A 14290-nucleotide genomic window follows, 5' to 3' on the forward strand; every position below is an offset into this window, starting at 1 on the left:
AGACTAAACAAATTTGTTTTTAATCTTGTTATAGAATTAAGAAGCCTATTTCCAGATCCCCCCATTTATTCTAGGGCCCTTTGGGTACAAGGTGCAATAAGCGAGTGCAGGATTTGTGCCCTAGTTCTGCCTCTTTGTAGACCCAACTGTAACCTGCCACAGCCTTTCTGGTCAGAATGGGGACACTGACAAGACAACTGCATTTTCATTATTCATCTTTTTCCCCTACTCTCCACAGCCTGATTAGTTTCTTTCTATTAATCTTTTAAATATTTTTATTTGATCTCTTTTAACATTTCATGGATTAAAACTTTTTCCTCATATTACTTGTTTTGGAGGGAAAAAATGAGGATTTTTATTGCCATATTTGCTTATACACACTCTATTGTATATTCGTTGCAAATTTCAATATATCTACAAAAAGACTCAAATTAGGAACACCATAAATAGGTAATTTAAAACAATCACAGCTGTAGGTCGCCTATTGGAAAGCCTATTGGAAGTTTCTGGCTGAACTTTTTCTAAACTTAAGAAAAATAAGACTTGTTACCCATTGTCCAGAACCCTTCTAGGCCCGAGGAGGCCATAGCGAGCTTTCTGCAGATGTAAGCTGGGAAAAGAATCGCAGAAACAAAGCACTTTGTAAGTGCCCACGAAATAATGGAATCTCTATTTCTTCACTGATTCTTAGGAAACCAGTGCTTGGGAACAGGAAACAGATCTCTCTGATGTGTACCTCCCCTTACATTCCTCTCCCCGCCCCAATCTCTTCCTTTGTAATACCATTTCTAGGAAAATGAATCAGAAGTGCCAGACTTGGTTAATCCTGTACTTCCAGTATCTAGACTTAAAGGTTGGTAATTTGTGTGGCCACTTCACTTGAAACCCTCTTCATAGGAGGATGACTATCAAGATTAATCATCATTAGTTTTATGCTCCAAAGTATATATTAGATTCAGAAAGTATACCATCCACTTATACTTTCTGAAAAAATTCTCAGTTACAATCCCCCCATCATAGTCTGAGTAATACAAACTCAAAGAATACGATTAATTCTCTCACTTGTTCCTGTGAATATAAAGTTTAATGTAACTGTTAAAGAATTTATTATTGAAATAAGATACATAAGGTAACAAAGGAATTGAAATAAAATTCCACATTTTAATTCAACAAAATATGAGAAGTGATGATATCAAGAAGGTAAAAATTGACCAAGTTTCTTCTTCATCAAGCACAGGCAGAAGATATTATTTTATTGTTGATATTAAGAGAAAAATAAGTCGAAGTCTATATTTTTAAAAAATATAAGAAATCTCCAGTAAATTGGAAATGTTTGCATTAGAAATTGCAAGAGAAAACAGAAAACTTCATCAGTATAATACATTTCCTGTGTATCTTTCTAACCTGTGATAATTGTTCAAGGCAATTTTAGAAGAGTATGTTTCAATATTTGTTTATTTGTTTCTCTGCTTTATTCTATTGAGCCAAAGATGTCTTCTAAATAAAGGCTGTTGCCTGTGGAGCATTTGGTGATTGTATTCTTTACACAGTCGATAAAGTGTTTCTGGAATGTATACTGTCATTTGACCTTGTTTTTGATGGAGTTAAAATTTGGAATGGAAATGAGAGAAAAAAACACATAAGAAGAGAACCCTACAAAGCAGTGAGTGATGATACTAAACCATTGATATGGATCCCCAACAGTTATAAAAGTCCAAAGAGGTCCCTCCCGATGAATGTAGTCAGAGACGTTGTCCTTGTTAAGTAGAACAAGGCAGAATTTTATTTGGGCCTTAAGTAATAGTCATGCTTTGGAAAGACAGGAAGATAGAGACACTTAAAAAAAAAATTTCAAAATGGGGAGAATATTTTGCTAGATTGGAGGAATTGAGACAAGAGAGAATAAAACAGGAAAGAGTTCTCCTTAGATTATGGATGTTACATGAAACCAAAGAACTTTGTCCTTTCTTTTGATTTTTCTGCAGTCAAGCACAACATAAACAGAAAGCACATTTTTCTTTTGTGCCCCTAAAGTCCTCTCGAGCTCTAGGATTCAGATGCAGTAGTTAAGAGTGAGAGGACCGTAGAGTCAGACTGCCTGGGTTGAAATGTCACCTGTGTGTACTCGAGCCAGTTCCTTAATCTCATATTTAAACTGGGATAAAAACAAAACAAAACAAAAAAAATGGTGTCTATCTCATAGTGGGGTTTGCGTATTACATAGGTTAACACATACTCAGAACAGCGCCTGGTATGCCATGCGCCATGCATTTTAGCTATAGTTATTCTATGAATTTGCTGCTCCCTGCCATTCCTCTTCCCATTGCCCATGAAATTCATTTTCTGAGCTTATAAGCAGGAAAATGACATGATGAAAGTGACTCATTAGAAAAATTAATCTGTTGGCAGAGCACAAGTTAGATTGAGGGGAAGAAAGGAAGACCTATTGTTGCAAAACAGGAAGAGACTTTCTAATTCCAAAAAACTCTTAAAGAATGTCATCACCCAAAAATTTTGTTAGTGATTTTTTTCCTATTCTGTTATTAATTATTTGTAAAGGCCATTAAAAGTACAATAGGATACATACTTTTCCATTTGCAGTCAGCTTTGATCCAATGTGAGACAGGATAACCCATTCTAATCGTCTTCATGCAGACCTTTTAAAATGAGTTCTTTTTGAGAGTCCTCTCTTGAGAGCAGAAAAACTTTTGCCAAAGTCTTCAAATGAGGAAAGAAATCCAGCCCAGAAGTTTCTGACGAGGCATTCTACACAGATGCCCTCTGGACTAAAGTTCAATTTAGATTTTACATAATTTCCAAAAGAACCAAGAATCCTTTTTGTTCAGTGTCAGTGGTTCTCAGGAGAACAAGACAGAATCTTCATGGTGAACAAACTCTATTCCCTTATATTTTTAATTCTCTTGTGTATTTCTCCCCCTCACTTGCATTCAGAATTAAGCTGTGGGATCACAGCAATGTAAAATATGAGTAGTCGACAAGAAATAGCACAGATGGGAAAGAAGTTGTTGAGCATGTTACTAAATTTCAGATAAGTGATCCCTTTTCTTCATAGAGAATAATTCAGTGTATTCTTGAGATGAATTAGCACCTAATGTTTGAGTAACCTATGTTTATGTAGTCTAGGTAATCCATTCCAGCATAGGGGAATAGACACATGGAGTCAGATGAGCAGGAATAAAACATATTTCTCTGGTTCTTATCCTCACCTACTATTGCAGCTCCCTGCAAAATACTCTTAATTACATCTAGAGTGCCCTAAGGGGTGTTCATGTGTATCATTGACCATCTATCATCCGCCCCATGGCATCTGTCATTTTCATCCTTTTTTTTTTATTATTATCTAACATTATTTGGTGTTTGTGAGCTCCACTGCTAAAGTGTCCACAGAGGGGCTGATCCGTGTGAAGTATGGTGTCCCTCCTTCCTGGATGTCAGTGGAGCAAAAGTGTGCAATAGTCTCGGAAACTTGGATAAGCCAAGTTTTGCTGTTTTGTGTAAGGTGCAAAGGTGGGGAGAATGAGAGGGATCTCAAAGCAGTGTTTCCTTGTACCCCAGTGTCTATTATTATGGGGTTATTTTTTCAGTAAGAATTGCTTTATCAATTTTTAAAATTTGAAATCCTCATTTCAGCCCAGTGGCTGGACTTATAGACAAATCTTGAGTACAGTATACTAAAACGCCATTTTTAAACCAAGCCCGTGTGTAGAATTCTCTCTCTTCTGAAATAAGTTTCTCCTAGGAAGTCTCCCTCATGTAAATAGATTTAAGCCAGAAATCCCAGATGTTAGCATTGTTGGGCTTAAAGCCAGGACTCCAAATACATTTACATTTTTGACTGTTCTACCTTTACAGAAGTTCTGTAACATAAACATTAACCTTTTTTTTTTCTTTCTTTTTTAGTTTTCAAGTGGTTATATAGAACTACTAAGTGTGGCTGTGGTTATGGTTTTACTTTATTGCACTCAATGGATTTTTGCAACTGCATTCTGTCCTAGAAAAGCTGTCTTCTTTATATTTCAGGTCATTTGATTTTATTTCATAGAGAAAATTATTATGAAGCAAAACTTCCATGTGGATTTTCCAAATGAACTTCAGGATCAATTTATACTGATTCTTGTATTTTATTTTGTATAATAAAATTAAGCAACCTCTGAACTTTTTGAAGGGTGAGAGCCCCTTGAGGGCAGTTCCAATCTTTTATTCATCTTCTTAATTCTGTGCCGAGCATGATACCTGATACAGAGCATGCATTCAATAAATGTTGGCTTCATTAATTACTTTGTTGCGGACATTAACATTGGAAAACTAGAAAAGTTGGTTCAATAGGGAATGATCAGTTTGAGTCAATCTATTCTTACAAAATGTTTATGCATCTCTCTGACTACTAAAAGATTCTACATCCTTCAAGTTTATTTCCAATTTCACTTCCTTTCAGAACTATGTTTCTTATCAGCCTCAGCTCAAAAATATTTTTTTTTTTTGAAAATATACTTTTCAAGAGTAAAATGATTAAGTCTTTGGTCCTATTGGAAATGCACTGGAGACATTTAGCCATGGCTATAAAATGCAGATGAAATTGAATCTTGATGTTCTTAGATGACCAGATTTACAATTCTGTGTCCTGACTCTTTTCCTGTCCTGGTTTGGAAACTTTGTGTAAAATGGCACTTTATCTCTTATTAATTCCAAAGATGACAGACACAGGATTTCATTGTCTAGTTAGTGGAAGCTGTGTTCTCTGATTAGCCGCCTTGCCCTTTTTGAAGCTTTGATTTATTGGGGCAGAGCAAGCACTGGCTTTGTATGTGCTGAAATGAAACTAGGGTAAGGAATAATTTATAGTTCTCTCTTTGCAGCTGAAGAAAAAACTAAAGGTTACTTTCATTATATTGCTATAGGAACTATTCTAAAACAAAAGAAAGATACTGTAATAAGTAGAAACCCATCAAATGACATTGAGCTACAGTTTCAGTTAACTTAAAAAATTGTTAAAACCATATTTTGAAGCAGATTGGCCCTTCTGAACTCTTATCTTAATTTCACAGAAAACAATGTCTCTTCCAATTTGGTACCAAGGCTGTGCAGAGTAGCATTTCTGCAGCTCCCAGGCAAGTTACATTTGCCCAAACAAAGCGTGAGTGGAAGGTAGCAGGAAAGAACTGCCTAGTAGCACTTTTCACCTGGGAAATGCTGCCAAAGAGGAATCTAAATTAGAAGTGCCAAGGAAAAAGTTCTCAACTATCCACAAAAAGAAGGGGGAAAAAAGCAAACATTAGACATTACCAAATTTGTGTGGGCTTCCCAAGCTTTTGTTTTTGCTCCTTTTTATACCCAATAAAGCCTATATTTTAGCAAAGTGTGATGCAGCATGATCCTTCTATTAAACCATATTAGCAAAGCCTCACAGGATCAGAGTATTTTCTGTAATAGGATAAAGTCTGGATTTCCCCTTCAGAGCCAGCCAAAACTTGCTTAATCATCACAGTGAGGGTAAAAAAATCTTCCAATATTGTGAGTAACCGCAAACTCCAACCCTGGCTCCTAGGGTCAAGAGTAATTAGGATCTCAAGATTTTGAGTGGAGAGTACGGTGAACAGTAGCAATGAGTTCCATTGGTGGATGGGTTGGGGTGAGCTTAGGAGAGCATTCTAAGCAGAGAACAGAATTAGGAGCAAGAGATGGGAAATAGGAAAGTTCGGGGTCTGTTTGGGGAATAGTAAATTATCTGGTTTAATAACAGGTAACATTTTTAGATACAATATATCAATTACTAACTCAATTATTAGTCAAAACAACATTATGCGGAAGATACGTTTTATAGAGGAGAAAATCAATGACTTATCCAAGGTCATACAGCTAGCGCATGACAGAGCTAGTATTTGACTCTAGCTTGGTCGGGTCCAGAGCATGAGCTCTTAACCACAGTGCTCTTTGTAACCTTTCATTTGTGACAGAGAAGCGAGACTTTCTCAGAGGAGGAGAGGGTGGTTGAGACGGGACATAATCTGGAAATTGTAGAGTACTCAGCCTATTTTTCTACTACCTTACTGGACATCTCCGTGTGACCACAGTATCTGCCCTTCAAATCCAACTGGTCTAAAAACCAAGCTCAGTATCATCTTCCTGAGCAAACCTCCCCTGGCAGTAGTATCAGGGTTACAGCATCATCACAGTGCACTCAGGCAGCCAAGCCACAGCCCGTGGAGTCAAGATGCTCCCCCTCCCTCTCAATCCTCTTCCTCTGTGAGTCTCTCCCTTTGGCCCCTTGTCCCACTTCAGCTGCTGCTGCTTAGCTTCCCAGCCTCACTAGTCTCACCTAGGCTAGTACAAATGCCTATTAATAGAAGTGCCTTTCTCCTTACCTTGTCCTGGCCCCCAGTGTATCTTGTAGAGGTCAGCTAGAAAACTTTTAGAAATCAGGGCTCAAACATATCACTTTCCTCAAAACTTCATGGCTCCCTGCAGAATCGCATGCAGAATTCGGTCCAGACTCCTCGGCCTGGTTTTCCATGGCTGGAATCCCAACCTACCTTTTTAGCTTTACCTCATCCACAACTATCTACCGATGTTAATTTTCTGAGGCCACTGACCAGACTTTCCTGGGATCTGCCTTCCACTTTCAGCTTCTACTTTATCCCTTGTTAATGGAGTGTCTCCTGCCTGAAACACTCCATCCAACTTCTTAAAGCTTTTCCTCATTCTCCCAGATCAAACTAGTTATCCTCATACAGGCTGTCCCATAGTATTTTCCTTCTACCTCACACTTTAGATTCTCTCTTCCCTTCATTATTTCATAGCCTTTTGGGTTTAAGACTTCCTCCTCAGTTATATTACAAGCCCTTTACGATAAAGAACATTGTCTTATTCATCAGTGTGAGTCTACTCCTTACAGTAAATTCACTGAAATGAATTGTGCTGAAATGAAGACACAGTCACTTGGACCTGAGGACAGTCTACATTTAAAAATTGATGGGTCCCTTTCTTCTTTAAGAATCGTCCTTGATAACGGACTATACCTTGAGGGAGTAGGTGTTTATGAAGCCATATGGGGCAGGGTGGCTTAGAAACATACCCAAAGTTTTCATCACACAAAGCCCAAACCAGGTGAATTTATTAAATTGAAGGAAGAAATAAAAAGTTTATGGATTTCTTTACCTTGGCATATTTCTAATGTGGAATATCTTTTCTTAAAAAAGAGAGCTCCCAGTCATTCTCTGTTTTTTTTGTATGTGTACAACTGGTATGGTATAGGGCAAATTTGACAGGCAGACTAGAACACCACACAGAAATGAAATCCGTAGGTTTTATAATTTACATACATAATCTTAAAAATCATAATCTACTAACTTTAATAGAAAAGAAATTTTTAAGAAGTGATTTATAATAATCGCCTGCATTTCAATATAGAAATGACCAATTTAGGACTATCCTGGGAGACTTAGTAAAGTCATCTGTGCTTGTGCCATGGGTGTAAGAGCTGTTCATGTAGACTCATGTAGGTGGGCAATCTCAGTGACTCAAACACATGAGTGGCATTACTGAGACAGTGGCAAGTGAGACAATGTGTAGTCTTTCCTCAATCTACATAGCAATTGTAAATCTGAAAAATTCCATGTGTATTAAGATCATGCAAAAACATGTATTGTTTTTATATATAAGGCAGAGTTTGATTCTAGGGTCAGACAATTATAAACAGATGTATCACATAAACAAATATCTAATAAAACATCCAAAATTGTGTGGGATGTGAACTATTCTTTTGGGGGCAGTTTGTTATGGAAAATTTAAAACTCCTGGCTCCCACTAAATGCCAATAGTAAACCTAAATGTCATGACAACCAAAATTAGCCACATCAATTTCCAAAATGGCCCCTAAAGGCAAAATCACCCCCAATGAGAACCCCTGACATAAGTCACTGGGTTTATGCAAAATAGACTAAAAAAAATAAGTGAATCACCAAAGCTGACTCTTCTAGAAAGTAAAAAAATCAGAACTATAAGTATAACCCAAGTCTCTTGACTCCTAATTCAGTGCAAATTAGTTAGTCAGGTATATCATACACACATAGCTGTATATACATATGTTATGTTTATATATATTCACATACATACGATGACATTTCTTTCATTCAAAAACCATCTAGTCTTATTTGACTAAGTCCAATTCATAAAAGTCTGTTCTGACTTAATTAAAATTAGTTCAGTCATACTACTTAATTCAAGTAAGCAGTTGTGTGTGTACATGGACTAATGGCAGGAAAATGCGTTTCATGATTATTGCAGACTCTTTTGTCTACAATCATATAGCTGGCTAGGTAATGAGACTACCTTTCTAGTGAAAGCAACTGCAGAATTAGGAAAATCTTCAAGACTATCCTTACTTCTGACACCAATTGCAAATTTGGAGCTCCCCATAATACCTGCAGGTTTGATAATTTGCTAGATGTACTTACAGAACTCACTGAAAGTTGTTATACTCACAGTTATGGTTTATTACAGAAAAAGGATACAGATTAAAATCTACCAAGGGCAGACATGTAAGGCAGAGTCTAGGAAAGTTCTACATGTGCAACTTTCATTTCTCTCCCTGGTTGAGTCAGATACTGCTAACTTTTTCCAGCAACCATGTGCAACAACATGCAGAATAATGCCAACCAGAAAGCTCACCGGAGCTTTGGTGGCCAAAGTTTTTATTGGGGCTCAGTCATTTAAACATTGTTGACTGCCTGTGTGGCTCATCCCTCCAGAGCCAACACCGAGTGAGTGACTCAGAGCCTTCACCCTAAATCACATTGTTAGACTTTTGATGTGACCCAAGACGCTTTAGCAAACCAAGACATTCTTTCCAAGTAGTACATTCTAAGAGCTTAGGGATCACCTCCCAGGAGGCAAGAGTAAAGGCCAGACCTCTCTTTGAGCAAGGTTAATTCTTTATTATACAACAACCTAAAATGCTACAAAGTATTTAAAAGCTCTATTTTTAAGTGCATCAATGAACTGACAAAATAATAAAATTATAGGTCAAAATTAAGTGAAGGCAAGACCCAGAGAAGTAAGCACATCCCTAAAGTTGCTCCTGCCTTGAGGGTAATCGCAAGGCCTGGTAAGCTTGTCCAACTGGCCTCAGAGGTGTAGGGAAATGAGACAAAGCCAAAGATGGGAAATTTAATAGGGGACCCTTCTGCTCATAATGTTGAGACCTCACAGTAGAAGGGTAAACCAGAAATATTCATACCCTCCTCCAAGAGAATGCAAAGATATTTGCCTTGGCACCAAGCAGTGATGGAAGGAGGGAAACATATCCCTGAGGTATAATAGCATGTTAATCTTGACACAGAATTGCCGCCCAAACTCTCATATTTGCAGTCCTGTAAAACTCAGGCTGTGAATTTGTTAAAAATGGCCTTAAACTGGTACTGCGTCCAAGCACTTGGCAGAAGTAAATTCTAATTTTTTATGGAGAAATGTACCTTCATCCTAAGACCCCAAAACTCTTACAAATAATTTTCTGAAGGAAATGAGCATCTTATAGTAAAAATATCGAAGCACATCAGGAAGTCAGGCACAAGAGTAAGAACAATAGAATAAGTGACAGCAGAAAAAGATTTACAAATACTTCAGATATTGCAAGAATCAGGGCGATGACAAAACACCTATACTTCCTATATTTAAAGAAACTTAAAATCCTAATTACTACAAAATATATTAGGGGGCTTAGAAAAATAAATCCACATCTTAGTATATTCCAAGATTTGAACTTCTTCTCATAATACTCACACACACATAGACAGAAAAAATTGATCTTCTGAAAAAGTTTAGAGATGAGGATAAGCTAGTTTGACTATCATCAAAAGTAAATTCTCTCTAACTTTTGATACTTTGAATGAAAAAAGTGGAAATCTTATGATTTATGGTACTCAGTGCTATTGAAAAAAAGGAGTATAAATACAGCTATTCCTCACTTAATCTGCCTCACTTTAAAAATAAAATAGATTAAGTCTACCATTTATTAGCTATTTGCTTTGGGAAATTCTTTAATATCTTCAAGTGTAAGTTTTCTGTGAAATGAGGCAATAATAACAAGGATCTAGTTTTTAGTAAAATGAGGATGAAGATACTACTGACTTTATAAGAGTAATGTGAGGACAAAATGAGACAATACATGCAAGGTGCTTAGCTTACCTGGCATATAAGAATTGATCAATACATACTGGCTTTTTTTAAAAAAGAAAAATGTGGTGTGTAAAAGAAGATAAACTATGGGACAACAATTTACTTAACAAAAGTGTACAATATGGCATTCCTTTAAACAATGGGAGATCTAAGACACATTGATTAAAATATTCATTTATTGCTGAATAGAATTCTCTGCCACTGAAACAGAGAGGAGAGTCAGTGGAGACCATTGTTTATAAGTGTTTACCTTTTCAGGCCATTATGATCTTCCAGTTCTATTTCTTACTTCTCACATTTCCCTTCCTTTTGATTCCCATGTTTTTCTACTCAGTGAACATCGAAAACACTTGGACACATTTTCAGCAAAATAACACTTCAAACACATTAAAATTATTTTATTGCCTTTTCTCTATTGTTTGAGTTGAATAAATCAATTCATTAAACTTTTTACTTGGTCAGAGTTTTCCAAAGGTATTATCATCACTATTTTAGAACTTATGCACGTTTTTTTTATAACCTACTTAAGTATGGAGCCCAAGGAAGACATTTTATTGAGTGATGGACTGACTAACGCTGATTCATTTAGGAGATGAATTTCCTGCTCCTACTTAGGTTTCCTAGTGCCTACTTTTATTCTTTCAGGGATTGGCAACTGAAAGAATTTGGCCTGCAAGATAAGTCTCCCTACTGCCAGTTTTTGTAAATAAAGTTTTATTGGAACACAGACACATGCATTCACTTAGGTATTGTCTATGACTGCTTTCTTGCCACAACTGCAGAGTTTGTGACAAAGACCTTGTAGCCCACAAAAGCCTGAACTATTTATTATTTGGCCCTTTACAGGAAAAGTTTGCTAAATCTCTGCTTTAAAACATTATGCTGCTGATACTTGCTCCACTGGATGCCTTCTCTTCATCTCTCTCTACAAAATGCCTCTTGTTCATTATGCTCAAGTGACATTGGTCTTTGGGTTCCTAGAACACACCGTGGCCTTCCCAGCCCAAGGAATTACCACAGGATATTCTCTTGGCCTGGAACCATCCTCTCTGTCTGGAAACTGGCCTCTCCCCAAAGCTGACTGCTTCCCATCTTTTATGCTCTAACTCATGTCACCTCTTCAAAGAAGCTTCCCTAACCACTCTACCCAAATAGTCCCACACCAAGCTGTTCTGTTTCACATTACTCTGCTCTTTTCCTTCGAAGCATTTATCACAATTGGAAATCAAGTTTTTATTTGTTTATTTACTTCTTTAAGGCCTCTCTCCCCTCTTGTCTGTGAACTCCATGAATGAAGAAGAAAGTCTGTTTTGCTCACCACTCTATCCCTAGAGTATAGCACACAGTAGATGCTCAATAATTAACTGCTGAACAAATGAATAAATAAATGGAAAATTTGCATGTATATTGACCTTCTTTTTATTTCACAGTTTAGATTTTCTGTTTCAATGAGTGCCTTGCTCCAATAATGTTTGTTAGATTTTTTTTCTCCTTTGCTCCAAATTATCAAGGTCATGCTATATTTAATTTTTTTCCTCTCCTTTGGGGTAATTTCTCTCATAGCTTGATACCATCTGCAAACTTAATGAATGTTATTTGGTTATTTACATCGTTAGGAGCAGAATGAAGAAGATGGGTCATTTCAGTAATAGGAACATTGAGTCTTCACAGAGAAAGTATTAGCTGATTCCCGAATGAGATGCTAGAAATAGTATATTAGAATATTAATGAATACTTTGTAAATTGCATAATGTTTGTTTCTGGAATATTTGTATGTTGATGCCAGTATGCATTTTGACTTCTAGAAAAGCCTTTCCATAAGCCAAAATTGATTACACTTATAAAGTATTCTCTAATTATAAAAATTTTCCTTAAAAAAATGCAGTAAATGACTCTTCCGAGTAAAATGAGATGCAGCAGAGTAAATGAAAATGCTTGTGCAATGTACCAATTATGGCTCTGATTAAACTGTGTTTCTGTTTTTGCAGTGATGGCTCTACCTAAATGAAAGCTTTGCCATTGCCAGTTTCGCTCTACACATCTCCTTTCCTACCACTCCCTCAGGCCAGCCTCTGGGTAAAACCCAACAGTGCCTTAACAATTCAAGAACTACGTGCAGAGCAGGAGAGAACCTAGAGCTTGTAGGTAGGTTCAGTAGTTCTGAGGGTAGTTCCCAGACCATTCCGCAGTAGCCCATTGGTAACTTGTTACAAATGCAAATTTATGGGCCCCTCTCTAGAGCTACAGAATCAGGACCTGAGTTGGGTAGGGTGGGGATGGGGGAGAAGTCAGCAATCTGTGTTTTAACTAGCCCTCCAAGAGGATCTGATGCAGGTGAACTATGAGGTAGGCAGAAAAAAAAATTTATCCCCAAGTAAACTCAGGGTAAACACAAGTGGCGTTTCGATAGGAAATTTGTGTTTTAATTCACTATGTGAAAGGCAGAGCTTCCCCAGCTGTACACTAAGGAGTGAGGCTCTTTAGGTGGCTACTTTCTCTCCTGATACCTGCTAAGATGCTTCTGAGATGAATTGCAGAAAGTCAATAAGTTTCTTCTCTGTTTTGGAGAGATCTGCAGATTGGCTCTACACTCACTTCTCCTGACTCAGATGACAATGATAAGTGGGTAAGTGATGAGTCACTGAGACCTTTCTTTTCTGCAGTCTGCACACTTATCTGCCAGATCTATGACCACCCCTACTATTTTTTTCCATCAAAGTTGACCTTGGTTTCCCCTCATTAGTCTTTCTCTACCTTGACTTCCTTACCTTGTGAATGAAATGGAAGAGAAATTTTGAAATTCAGAACAGTAGTTCTCAAACTTTAGCATGAATCAGAATCACCTGGAAGCTCTTTAAAACAATGATCACCTCCCCCCATCACCCCCAAGTTTCTGATTCAGTAGGTCTGGCATAGGACCTGGAATCTTCATTTGTAACAAATTCCCAGGAGACCACACTTTGAGAACCACTGACTCTGAAGAGCAAAAAATCAGTTTAAACCATCGAACATTACGTGACTATTTAAAACAGTTGTGAGTACATCCTAGGTACTTATCCAAAGCTAATCCTAACAGAGGAGATTTTTCAAAAATGCTTTTTTTTTTTTTAGCTTCACACTAGTTAGTATGCGGAGGAGCCATGGTGTGCTGGAGTACACAATCACCATATACAGAAAGTCAATTGTACATATCTCTTTTCAATTCTGTGTTTACGGACATCAACTTGGTGGCTTGAAATTCACAGTAGCGAATTTATACCATGAAATCAGACAAACTTTACAAATCATTGTTCCTCACACAACCCACCACCCTGAGTCGATTGTTAGATGTTTACCAGGACACCACTGAGAAGAACCATAATAATGAGAGTAAATTGGTAAGTTCTGACATTGCCTTGTAGGAGAGATATGAATTGGAGAGTTGAGGAATAAAATTCGTAATTATATGTCTTCCAAGGAGATGTGAAAGGAAATGATGAGGTTAAAAGATTACTTAGCAGCTTTTAAGGAAGGATTGAAAGGGTAGTGAGAAGAAAGTACCATATACTGTGTGAGAGATGGGCTTTGGAATCAGATATACCTTAGACAGAATCTGGCTCAATTGCTTATTGGATGTGTGATCTTAGGAAGGGCACCTGACTGCTCTAAATTTTAATTCCTTCATTTGTAAAATAGAAATAATGTGCCGTTATGAGGCTTACATGAGAAAAGTAATTTAAAACCCAGCACAATGCCAAACACATAATAAATTTTTACTTTTGCTCAGGAAATGTTAATTATTGTTATTACTATTATCATTGGTACAGAGTCTGGATGTAGCCAAATTCTGTAAATAAGTATTTACTGAGTACCTTTTATTGTACGCAGCACTCTGCCAGACACCATTAATAAATTGTGTAAACTCAAGAAGTTTACAATGTAATGGTACCATCACATTTTTTCATCTAACCATAAGAAGAAAGAATTGAAAGGTATTTATTTAGTTACATATGCTAATACTTTGGAGTATAAATATTTACAAAAGAGAAGTAGACCAAAAAAATTAATAGGATTACAAACTAAAAAGAACTGTGGTTATGAAATATAACATTATATG

This window comes from Pteropus medius, unplaced genomic scaffold, assembly GCF_902729225.1.
Source record: "Pteropus medius unplaced genomic scaffold, Ma_sr-lr_union100, whole genome shotgun sequence".
NCBI classification, from domain to species: Eukaryota; Metazoa; Chordata; class Mammalia; order Chiroptera; family Pteropodidae; genus Pteropus; species Pteropus medius.